At 56.9% G+C, this 11,051-nt stretch overlaps 7 non-coding genes across 7 annotated transcripts; all 7 read right to left on the bottom strand.

The window, feature by feature from the left end:
• Window positions 1-953: 953 nt before the first annotated feature.
• Window positions 954-1,042, bottom strand: TRNAY-GUA (transfer RNA tyrosine (anticodon GUA)). Its single transcript is given in 2 exon segments — window positions 954-989; window positions 1,006-1,042. It is a non-coding gene; the product is annotated as a tRNA-Tyr (tRNA).
• Window positions 1,043-4,520: 3,478 nt separating this feature from the next.
• TRNAK-CUU (transfer RNA lysine (anticodon CUU)) lies at window positions 4,521-4,593 on the bottom strand. The gene has a single exon. It is a non-coding gene; the product is annotated as a tRNA-Lys (tRNA).
• Window positions 4,594-5,961: 1,368 nt separating this feature from the next.
• TRNAP-AGG (transfer RNA proline (anticodon AGG)) lies at window positions 5,962-6,033 on the bottom strand. The gene has a single exon. It is a non-coding gene; the product is annotated as a tRNA-Pro (tRNA).
• Window positions 6,034-6,986: 953 nt separating this feature from the next.
• Window positions 6,987-7,060, bottom strand: TRNAI-AAU (transfer RNA isoleucine (anticodon AAU)). Its single transcript has one exon. It is a non-coding gene; the product is annotated as a tRNA-Ile (tRNA).
• Window positions 7,061-7,529: 469 nt separating this feature from the next.
• Window positions 7,530-7,601, bottom strand: TRNAA-CGC (transfer RNA alanine (anticodon CGC)). The gene has a single exon. It is a non-coding gene; the product is annotated as a tRNA-Ala (tRNA).
• Window positions 7,602-9,309: 1,708 nt separating this feature from the next.
• Window positions 9,310-9,382, bottom strand: TRNAV-CAC (transfer RNA valine (anticodon CAC)). Its single transcript has one exon. It is a non-coding gene; the product is annotated as a tRNA-Val (tRNA).
• Window positions 9,383-9,801: 419 nt separating this feature from the next.
• On the bottom strand, window positions 9,802-9,874 carry TRNAR-ACG (transfer RNA arginine (anticodon ACG)). Its single transcript has one exon. It is a non-coding gene; the product is annotated as a tRNA-Arg (tRNA).
• Window positions 9,875-11,051: the final 1,177 nt, after the last annotated feature.

Genomic DNA, 11,051 nt, shown 5'->3' with positions numbered 1-11,051 from the left:
GACCGGTCTCCGGTCTCCCCAGCGTAGCTCCCCAGGCTCGCCCAGCTCCCGTCGCCCCGCCAGGCCCGCCTGCGCGCCCGCACCCCGCGGCCAGGGCGCATCTGCTCCGAGGGGAAGTTTCGAAGCCTAGCGAGGCTGCGGCCAGGGCTGCAGCCTGCCATGCTCAGGCTACGCCACTTCCGCCCAATCTCTCTCGTTCCGCCGATCCGGAACCTTACCGCGACTCTTCCTCCTTGTCTGGAACCACGATTCGGAGACAGGGTATGAGCGGATCAACATTTTGTAAAGAGATTGGCACAAAATTTAAAAATGTCCTACCGCTCGGTGGGATAGCTACATTCTGAAAACTCCCACGCGGGTAGGACATCCTATCCACTTTCCCTGTAAATTATTTTCTCCTAAAATCTCAGTTCTGTTCTATCAGTATTTTTCAAACCTCACAGCACATTAAAATCACCGGGGGAGGTTTTAAAATCATCCAAACCCGCATATCACCTCCAAAGTGGCCCGCGCGCAGGAGCTCTAAAAGTTCCCCAGGTCGTCCTGATAGTCTGCAAATCGTCTCAGCCCGAGATGCAAACTGCGCGGAAGCGCTTTAAAGGAGGAGGGCGAGAAATCTGGTGCAGCCGGCGGCGGACTCGGACGCCCCCGCCGCGGCCGCCGCCCCCGCCCGCCGTCCGCGCTGGGTGGGGATATGTCTCTCGGAACCCCTCGCTATGCGCCTGGCTCTGCTCGCTCGTCAGGGCTCGGGGTTTCTCAGCGATCTGCAATATGTAAAATACAGGGCTGAGGTCTGACCACGCGTATTCAAACTCGGCGCGAAGAAATCATTTTCACGATGCAGAGAACTGCATGGCGGAAACAGGTTTCCACTGGGTTTGGGGGAGGAATGAGTGGGTGGGACCCTGGGCCGCGCTTTCAAGGTGGAATGGAAACGGGCAAAAAACGGGAATTCCTTCGAGCCGGATTCGAACCAGCGACCTAAGGATGCCTGATGAAGGCCCACTACAGTCCTCCGCTCTACCAACTGAGCTATCGAAGGACCCACGCGCACCGGCCTTCCCGCTGGGGATGCCATCTCTGCGCAGGCGGGAGCCCGCCTGTCCTGGTTACCCGTGCTCTGACGGTCGCTCACGTGCTTTAGTGGTCCCGCACCCTCGGAACCCAACGGCACCCGAGGCGCTCTGCCCTGGACACGGTTTGCAGAGTGTCAGACAAAGTGAGGAGACACAGTGAACGAGAAGACTCGGGGCAATGAATTTACATAACTCATTTTGACCTGCGCTTATAAGTGGACTTGAAATACTACAATCTGCGATTTTAACGCGAGAACTAAAAAGGGAGGGGGGAGGAAAATGGGCTTAATGAAACACTTCAAAAGGAAACTGGAAGGGTTAATTGGCATCAGCCTGTATAACAACGCAGATCACCGCGAGAGGTGCAGAGACAGAGGAGAGAAAGCCCCTCCTGAGGGTGTCACTCCTCCTGGGGGTGTCCCTCTTCTCCAGCTCTCCCTCCTATGTGGGCACCCCACTAGAGACTGGGCCGGAACTGAGGTGGCGACTCCATGCCTCTCCTAGCCCCAAAGAATTTTTAAAAGACTCGTTCCAGTTACAAGGCTAATTTAGTTACATATTTTTTAAAGACTTTTTTAGAAACAAGAAGAGTTACAAAGCCTTAACATGAGGATTCCTGCTTTTCTTCAGGGAATATGGAACCATAGATTTGCGGAGACTCCACGGCATTGCTGGCGAGAAGTGACCGTGGAGAAGAACGTTTGCAGAGTCCCCGCATTGCCCAGTGCATCGCATGCACAGTGTCTTGTTCAGATGTGTCCCATAGCGTAGTATCTACAAATACAGTTTATGAAAGGGACTGTCCCCCACAGGCCACCCTCGTTTGAACAGAGCTCCTACATGGGCCTCCACAGCCCTGACCAAGGCCAGGGGCCCTCCTGCAGACTGCCCTGCAAGCAAACCCGAGTTTGAAACAGCAGACACACGCCCAACAGAACAGCTTTTCCTGCAGACAGGAGATTCCAAGCTATCTGGCCAACAACGAGGAAGTCCGGCTTGCTTTACCCCTTTCAATAAAGTACCACGGGAGAGACTAGGGTGGGTTTCTATGTTCTGCTTGTCCTTCCCACCCCAGTGGGGCCATGGCAGAACGGAGGGTGCCCTGACTCATGAGTCGCATAAGAGTCAGTCTAAAACGACATTTGTTGTGTTTGTAGTAGGATGCATGTGCTCATCAGAGAGAACGAAAGTGAGATGTCCCCTCCCAAGGTCATGACCATGGGGCAGTCCCTTCTTCTCCCTTCTCTCAGGATTCTGGGCACTTGGGATCCAGCCTCCTTGGCCTCCAGGCCACCTGCTAGTCCAGAAGTTTGTCTTTTGACAAGACTTTCCTCCTTAAGCACAGCGCATATTGGCAGTGGCCAGCCGCATTGCAGTGCTCTGCTAGGCCCAGGCCCAGGCCTTGTGGGAGGGCTGGGGTCTCCCTGGAGCAACCTGGGCTGGCTGCAGCTGTGGTGGATCTCCAGGGGGGGACTGTCAGGCACTTTCTCCCTCTCTTGGAAGAAACAAATAAATGTTTTTTTTTAAAAAAGTATTTGTCCTGCCAAGCTTGCAACTCTTTGAAAAAATAACACACATGTATTGACAAAATACTGTTTTGGGGCACCAGCATGTGGTCCAATGGTTAGCGCGCTGGATCCCACACAGCCAGTACACAGCTGGAGTCCGGGCCCCAGAGGCTAGGAAAACACGCCAGAGGCTAGGAAAACACGCCAGGCGCGTGTGTGTGCTTGCTGAGAATCCCGAGAGGAGAATAGGGGACCAGCGATTGTGTGTGTGTCTGGCAAGTGCACACACCCTATAGCAAATGAAAAGAAAAACAGACACTGCCTGTCTTCGCTTTGCTAGGCCCGCTTTAAGTGACAAGCCGCCAGTCTCAGGACACCTGGACACAGGTCAGTCAGTAGGTCTCCGCTCCTTTCACTTCCTTTCTATGACACAAGTAAATATCGGTCCCCTTGCTCACCTGGCACCTCGGGATTCTCCCCTTGGTGGGAGCATGCAGCGCGGGGTGCTGCCCTGTTCCGATCGCTTTGTAGACTGGCTCAAGTCCTTTCCCCAGCCGTCCAGGAAGCGCTGCGCGTAGCCCGGCTTTACTGCAGAAGTCAGGAGGCAGAGGGAAGCCGGTGACCTCCCGTCTCTCAGGCCTGGAAGTGCCCTCGCCTGTCTGAGCCTCCAGGCCTGGGCTGCTGGTGGGGGTCCTCAGGCCAGGGCTGGCCTCGGCCTAAGCCCACCCACGCACTGGGCAAGGGAGCCTTCTGCCGCAGAACCAGGGCGGAAGTGAGAACGGAGAGCGTCGATGCGTAGGCCTGGCCCCGACTCGGCCTGCCTGTGGCCAAAACACCAGCCGGTGCTGTTGGGGTTGGGGCAGTTACAGAGAGGACACAATGACCACAGCCTCTGGTGCGTCCCGGTTTTCGGATAAGCTGCTCTGCGAACGAATTCTGCTTCCTCTGCTCGGCTGCTCGGCCTCCGAAGGCCCCCGGACTGCCATGGCTCGCTGTGGAATCCGGGCTTGCTGTGCGTGCGCCCTCGGCCTGAGGCCCGCCCGGTCCCCGGCCTCACGCTCGAACAGTCCCTCTGCTGGGTCTGCCACTTGCTCCCTTGCTCCGCGCGTGGGGTGGGGCGGCTGGTGGCTGCCTGCAGCCTAGGAGGGGTGGCTGGGAACCGCGTGCCCTCGTGGGCCTCCGACCGCGCGGACGAGGTGCAAGGACGCGAGACCGAGGGCGACGTGTTTAAAACTCACCTCCCCCCCCAAAAAAAACCACCTCACCTCCCAGAAGGGATTGAGACGTGGCCATGCCCCCTGGGGGGTGACTTCTTGCTTTCTGTCTTTCTGTCTCTCTCTGTCTGGCGAGCGCACGCGCCCTATAGCAAACATAATTTTAAAAAATAATAAAAAATTAAAATAAAATAAAACTCAGCTCCCCTTCCACTCAGGCACTGTGTGGCCCGAGCGTGGAGTCAGCACTCCCAACGCCCTCCGCGGACCTCGGCGCCCGCGAGCCTCTGCCCGTGCGGTGCCGGTGCTCAGGGACGCCGCCTGCGACTTCCTCCTTCCAGCACCTCTCACCTCCCCCTGCATCTGACACCGGCGACGGCGCGCCCCGTGCTTCGGGGTCGGCCAGGGAGCGTGTTAACCAAGCGGAGCCCGCGCCCCTCCTTATGGAAGCGACGCCTGCGGTAGCCAGCCTTCTCGGCCGACTCCACTCTTCCGCAGGCGGGAGAACACGTCCCAGCCAGGGGACGGAAGGCTGCGGTCCCCGAGCCCCCCGCGACCCCTCAGAGCCTGGCATGCGCAGCCGCTCCCGCGAGGCTTAGACTCCAGAGTGCCCACCCGTATTCATGTCGCTTGGCAGTAGAGAGGGAACCTTGCTTTAGTGATTATGGAGCAAAAAACTACACACACAAATCAAGATAAATAGCCGGTGAGTCAAAAGGGAGCGCCCAACGTGGGGCTCGAACCCACGACCCTGAGATTAAGAGTCTCATGCTCTACCGACTGAGCTAGCCGGGCTACAGGTTAGACACTACTTCAAACAAATTAGGAGAATGTCTAACTTTTAAAAGCAGCTCGCTGACAAGACAGCCCTTTTTATCAGTGTTTCCTCCTCCGTGGTCTCAGTTACGCTCAGCCCGAATATTTAGAGGAAACGTCCGGAAATAAACAACCCTGCATTTTCATCGAGCGTCGTTCCGAGTGGTGCTGCGGAGCCCAGGCTGTCCCATTCCGCCCGCGGAAATGCCACGTCCCTCTGTCCAGAGACCCCGCCCTGGTCGCCTCTGCCCTGAGTCTCCAGCGGCCCGTGCTTCGCGGGGAGCCTCGCCAGGCCGGGTACCGTGCGCTGGCTCGGCAGCCCCCCGACTCGGCACTACTGTCATGGATTCCAGACTCTAGTGATGGTTCGTTTTCGTTCTGTGGACAAAATCCAGGGAGCTCGAAGACCCCAGATGTCCCCCGAAACCTCAGCGTGCGCCCCCTTCTCGCGCTCGCGCCCCAAAAGCCCAAAGGCCGCGCACCCTCCAGACGCGGAGTCGGGACCCGCTGTTCCCACTGCCGCGCGGGGTCTCCGGATCCGGGTGCCCACAGGGCGCCGAGCACTACCCACGGAGCGCCGCGGCCCTTGCGGGAGCCGGGGAGGCAGCACGTGGCCCGAAGACGTCTGCGGTGTACCCTCCTTCCGGGCCCCTGTGCTCGTCGGAGGTCCTCGATCGCCAAGGCACACGCAGAGCAGCGGGGACTGCGGCCACGCGCCGCCACCGCGAGTCTGGTGCCTCTAGAACAGGCCGGAGGGCGTGGCAGGGTTATTTCCCGCTGACCGCAGAGTCGCGGAGCACCGGACGCCGCAGACCCCTGCTGGCGCGTGCACTCGGCAGTCCGCTGAGCACGGAGCAGAGCCGAGGAGCCGGGCACTCACTGCTCGGGAGCCCGCCGTCCTCGTCGCAGCGAGCCCTGGAGGACAAACCAGCGAGGAGGCCAAGAGACAGTCGCGAGAATTCACGCAAGGTTCCTGACACGGTGACCCTGTGATCTTCCATTTAAATCCACTCTGCGATGTGGTGAATGAGGGGTGGACGACACTACGCGTGGCCACGGCCCTCCTATACGTCCCAGAGGGCCACGGCGTGGTGTCGGCACTCGAGCTTTGCAACAGTCCCTTCGGAGCTGATGGAAAATTGAAAATTGAAAAGCCCCTGAAAAAAAGAGAAGAAAAGAAAAGAAAAGCCCTAGTCTCAATTTTGAATATGCACAACCAAGCCCGCAAGAGCCTAATGAACACTGGGGTAGTTTAAACCTCAGGTGGCTGGTTGTTTAGCTCGTGCAAATTCGGCACATTACATAGGGCGGAAACCCAGTGGGAAAGGGGGAGGGGGCAACAAAACTGGGCTCGTCCGGGATTTGAACCCGGGACCTCTCGCACCCTAAGCGAGAATCATACCCCTAGACCAACGAGCCACGCGGTAGGAAAGCCCCTTTTCGATGAATTAAATATTTACGGAATTGCCCTGGTTTCCTTCCTTCCTGGCGTTGCCTTCCGCGTGCATGTCTGCCACCCAAGTTTCGGGCGTTTCCAAAGAAAAACCGGTCGGCGTGGCTCCCACGACTTCCTGGCCTTCCCCGGACGGTATCAAGGCTCGATTTTCAGAGGGCGCTTGACTCGTCCTTTGCAAGAGAAGCAGCGCGGCGTTTGTTGAAAATGCAGATTCCTGGTGTTACTCGCTTGGTTTCCTCAGACCTCCCAGGGACCCCCGAGGCGACGCCCCAAACATAAGCTGCTTTGCGGCCCGCGCCCGAACTCCCGAGCAGGGTCGGCCCGGGCCTGAGCGGGCGGGTCTCGGGTTCCAAAAGCAGGTGGCGCTCGCGTCGTTAGCTCGGTGTGTTCCTCCAAAGCAGGGACAGCCGGCGAGAACTCGAAGTCGCGGGCCGACGAGGCACAGGGCGGGCACGCATCAGGGCGCTACGGCGGCTCCGGGGAAATGACTGAGTCAAGACTCGGCGCATCAAGAGATGGAGCGACAGAGGCTCGTGGCGTCCGGAGACGGAGGGCGGGCAGCCTGGGAGGGGCCGGTCCTTTCTGCCCGAAAGACCGAGGTAGCGGGAGAACGCTTTCTCCGGGAAGCCCTCGCTGAGTGCGAACCCGGGAGCGCGTCTCGCCCGACCCCGCACGTCAAGAGCGCAGCCTCTTTTCAGACTACTCAGGGCACGGGACAGCCTGGTGACTTTTCCGTTTCCACCGGGCAAGCTTCTTCACCACCGCGGCTTACGGAGGTCGGTCGTCAGGGCTTCCCGAGGACGCAGTGTTAGTAAGCACGGAGGAACAGCAGTCCTTGTCGCAGCTATAGTCCCTGGAAGGCTCGATTTCCCAACTTTGAAAAAGTGGACGAGTTGTAGGAAAAGTAAATCGCACGTGGCCCGTACGGGGATCGAACCCGCGACCTTGGCGTTATTAGCACCACGCTCTAACCAACTGAGCTAACCGGCCAACGCTGGCCCAAGTTCTTTCAAAATGTGTCAAGAATGTCTTTAAAAAAATTTTTTTTTTTGTCGTTGCGAAAGGTTTCAAGCAACTGAATTCACCTGCATCCAGCTGAGTTTCAGTTTTTACAATATTTGTCCTATTATTTTTCGTTCCGTAGCCCTCAGGAATAACAATATTCTCTCCTGTGTTCTCAAGCCGAGATGATTTCCGCCCAAAAGGCCAACGATATACTACAATAAGCCATTACTTGATGGGCTCGGGCTATTTTCCAGGTCGCTTCCGTCATCTCTCTCGCAGGTATTTCTTTTTTTAAACGTCCCGGTAGATATTTTTATGTGGTTCAAAGTAAATCTTGTCCCCTTCGGTAACATACTCCCTTCTTTCTATATAGCGGCTAAAAGAGCGCTAAGGTGACCAATACAACAAATACAAATTATAGTAATTTGATATTTTCAAAAACGGAGAGGAGGCATGGAGATGCCGGGGATCGAACCCGGGGCCTCATACATGCGAAGCATGCGCTCTACCACTGAGCTACATCCCCAGCCCTGAACGTGTCCCCTGTATAGTTCTCCCCAATTCTTTGAAACCGAGTTTTCCCTCCGAAACTCAGACCTGCTAAATGCTTAAACGAAGCTATCTTTCATCTATCCAACAAAGTTGTGGGATAGTGAATGGGGCGACATTCATCACCTTTCCCGGTAGAAGAAACTTAGCGTCAGACGCTTGTCAGATACTTAACCCGGTGACGGGGATAAGGAACCAGCTGGAGACCTGCCAAGAAAAGCAGAGTGGAATTCATTACAAACCTCTCTTCCACTTTCCTTTTCTTCAAAGGCAGCTGAAACCAAGCTTACATCAGACAGCTTCCTCTGCTCCTCGTCCCCATCCGGATGCCCGAGTGTGCTGCTGGGAGGTGGTTAGGGACCCCTCACAGGCACAGCCTCCGAGTGGCTTCGTTTTCAGTGCTGTGTTGGGCTTGCAGGTGGCAGGTTTGAGACAGGGATCTGTTATGTACCACCCTTGCTGCTAGCTCTCAGCTGGATGCATTCTACGTGCAGGGTCCATCCGCATGTGCTTGTAGGGGCATGGCCTCTGTCTACACGTACAGCCATTACTTGTAATATACACACACATCTACATACGTGCACTTGCTGTGTTTGCAGAGATCAAATTTGGGGGAGCGTGAGAACTAATGTAATACGGTTAGTCCTGTCTCAAAGCAGACCCTCGTGCACCTAAATGTCTGTGCTAATTAAGTTACTGGCCATTTCGTGAATGACCAGCTCTGTCTTGGAATTGTAGTGAAAGCGCCTCAAATCACATTCTAGTCCAAGCGAGCAGATTCATGGGTTGATTCGCACAGCACGTCCTGGGGAGCGCTGCTGTTAGGCCTGAAGGAGGTTTACACCCTCGATGGTGCTGCAGGCAGTTCTTTCCGCAGAGGGTGGGCGTTCCTACACCTGCACTGGGGCCCTGAAGGGGTGGATGGTCCCGAGCTCTGTAGGTGCTCTTTCTCCACACACATGGCCTACCAGGTGACAGAGGGCTGGCAGTGTAAGAGCTCGAGTTCTGTGGGCAGAGAGGTGATCACGCCAGGGCAGGAGGAGGGCAGGCGGATCTCACTGCCAGACTCAGAGGGCTTCAAACTAAAGGTGATGAATCATGAAATCATTTCAAGGTGAGATTCTCCATGAAGTAAATCAAGACCACAGTTGGTGGGAAGTGACACAGGGAGGAGGGGGGCACCCAAACAAGGAGAGGAAGGGCAAACCCAGCCAGAGTTCAGTTCCCCAAAGAAGGAGGGCGTCCTGAGCAGGGGAGGTCAGTGACCTGGGTCTGCTCAGAAACAGGGCCTTTGGAAAGGGGCCCAGTACCAGCACTTTGAAGCTAGAGCAGACTAAAAGCTTTGGTGACAATGGTCACAAAATATCAAAGGTTAAACTTTTCTTGAAAAGTGACAAAAATGTAGAAGGGCTTGTCTTTCCCTCCACAGCATGCTGCTCCCAGCCCAGGCACGCCGTCACTCAGAAATGGGCCTAGTGGCAGTGTCTTTGGAGCTTCTTTGGCCACAACCTACACTTTGAAGTTTAATTTATTGTATTTCTCCAGCCAGCGGCAGACGCGTGTGGGCGGCGCGGAGGGCGGGTTCAAAACCGGTAAAGACAGGTTTTAAAAATCGTTTTGTCCGCGAAACACAAAGACAGGTTTAAAAAATCGATTTGTCTGCGAAACATAAAGACAACACCACTTGTTTCCGCCCGGTTTCGAACCGGGGACCTTTCGCGTGTGAGGCGAACGTGATAACCACTACACTACGGAAACCGGCGGTAACTGTTGCTCCCCGCCGCCTGTTCTGGCTGCCCGCGCGCTCACCGCCCAGCAGGCGCCGCGGGGAAGGCCGAGCTGGGTCAGGGCGGGACGGGCGTGCGGGCCTCGGCCCCGCCCGGCGAGGCGCCCACGGCCCGGGCGGTCTGGTCTGCTCTTTGGCATCGTGGATTCCAGCTCATTCTTCGGCCAAAACGGACCGACGCGGCTGGCAAGGCTGTGTGCGTCTCGCTCGGTCCGCGTGCATGGGGCCGCCGCACCGTCGGCCTGGGACTTGCGCGGCGAGGAAGCGGAGGCTGCGGCTGGGGCCCTCCTGTTTCCCATGACTCCGTTAAACTCCACCTTGTACCGTTGTCTTCCGTTACTGAGCTCCTAGAAGGTCAGGAAGGGAGGAAAAAAGGTAAGCTTGTATTTCCCGAGCCAGCCAGGAGTCGAACCTGGAATCTTCTGATCCGTAGTCAGACGCGTTATCCATTGCGCCACTGGCCCTGCGCTGGGAGAGTGAGTCGGTGAGTATATTTTCATAAGGAACACGTCCTGTACAGGCGGGCTGGCTGCAGGTGTTAGCACATCCCCTGCAGCTGTCTGGATTCCTGTTCTGTTGATCACTGGACTCGTGACCTAGCTGAGCTGACCATGAAACTGCCGCTGGGGCGGACCCTGCTCCGTGTCCCTGCACATGGCAGCTGTGTGGTCTCTCGCCTTTGCCTTCGCTCCTTGCTGGTCCCTGCCCGCAGGGCTGGCACCCGCTCTGACTCCCGATGTGTGGGGCAGAACCAATGGCAGGTGCCCAGGAGAGGGTTCACAGCTTTCTGTGAGTCGTTGCTCAGCTTCAACTTGCTTGAAAGACTGCGCTCGGGGAGACCACCCTCTGCCTTCCAGGAGTTCTCTGCAGACCCTGGTCCCTGGCCTGTGGGGTGTGACTGTCCCGTGTGACGGCGCTGGCTCCAGGCCACGGATCGCAGCCCGGCTACTCCTAGGGTACTACCAGACAGGTGGTGTCTCACTCGATCCGCCTGAGGCCGAGCTCGCACACTCCGTCTTTCCCGAAGGTAAGAAATCTGGCGGGGTCAGGGCTTTGACACCCCGCCCCAACGTGCTAGGCGGAGATAAGAGCCCCAGGCCACATTGCTGAGGGAAGAATCTTTGCAAAACGTGCATTTCAGCTCACCCCCCTGGACCTGTCCTCGGAGCGCTCCCTGCTCTCACAGCTGCACCGATGGTGTGCCCGGTAGGTTTCACTGACCCGCTTTGTTCGAGCGATACTCCCAAACGCTGATTAATTTCAATTCGCGAACAGAACACATCGGCAACAGATCCAGACCCACCAGCCCCGGGACAGGGAAAGTCTTGCGAATGCTTTCCGCCTGACTCCTTGTCGGCGCAGGTCCCTAGGCGAGCGCCTGGCCCCACAGCTCCTCCCCGCGTGGCCACCGCGGGGACGGCGCTGCCCTCCCTGCTTCCGAGGCTGGGTTGTCAATCACGAGGCCTGCCTCTGCGCGGCTCCGGAATCCTTCCTTTTTCTGAGCCAGAAGCCGGTAGGTGAATCGCCCCCCCGCCCCCCACCCCGTGAGCGCACATGCCCTATTGCAAATTTAAATAATAATAACAATTAATAAAAGTAATTGAATAATTATTTTTATCCCCCCCCCCAAAAAAAAGGGAG

This window comes from Tupaia chinensis, unplaced genomic scaffold (genome assembly GCF_000334495.1).
Source record: "Tupaia chinensis unplaced genomic scaffold, TupChi_1.0 Scaffold140356_1, whole genome shotgun sequence".
NCBI lineage: Eukaryota > Metazoa > Chordata > Mammalia > Scandentia > Tupaiidae > Tupaia > Tupaia belangeri.
Note: the sequence above shows the minus strand (reverse complement) of the source record. Positions and strands in the feature narration are given on the sequence as shown.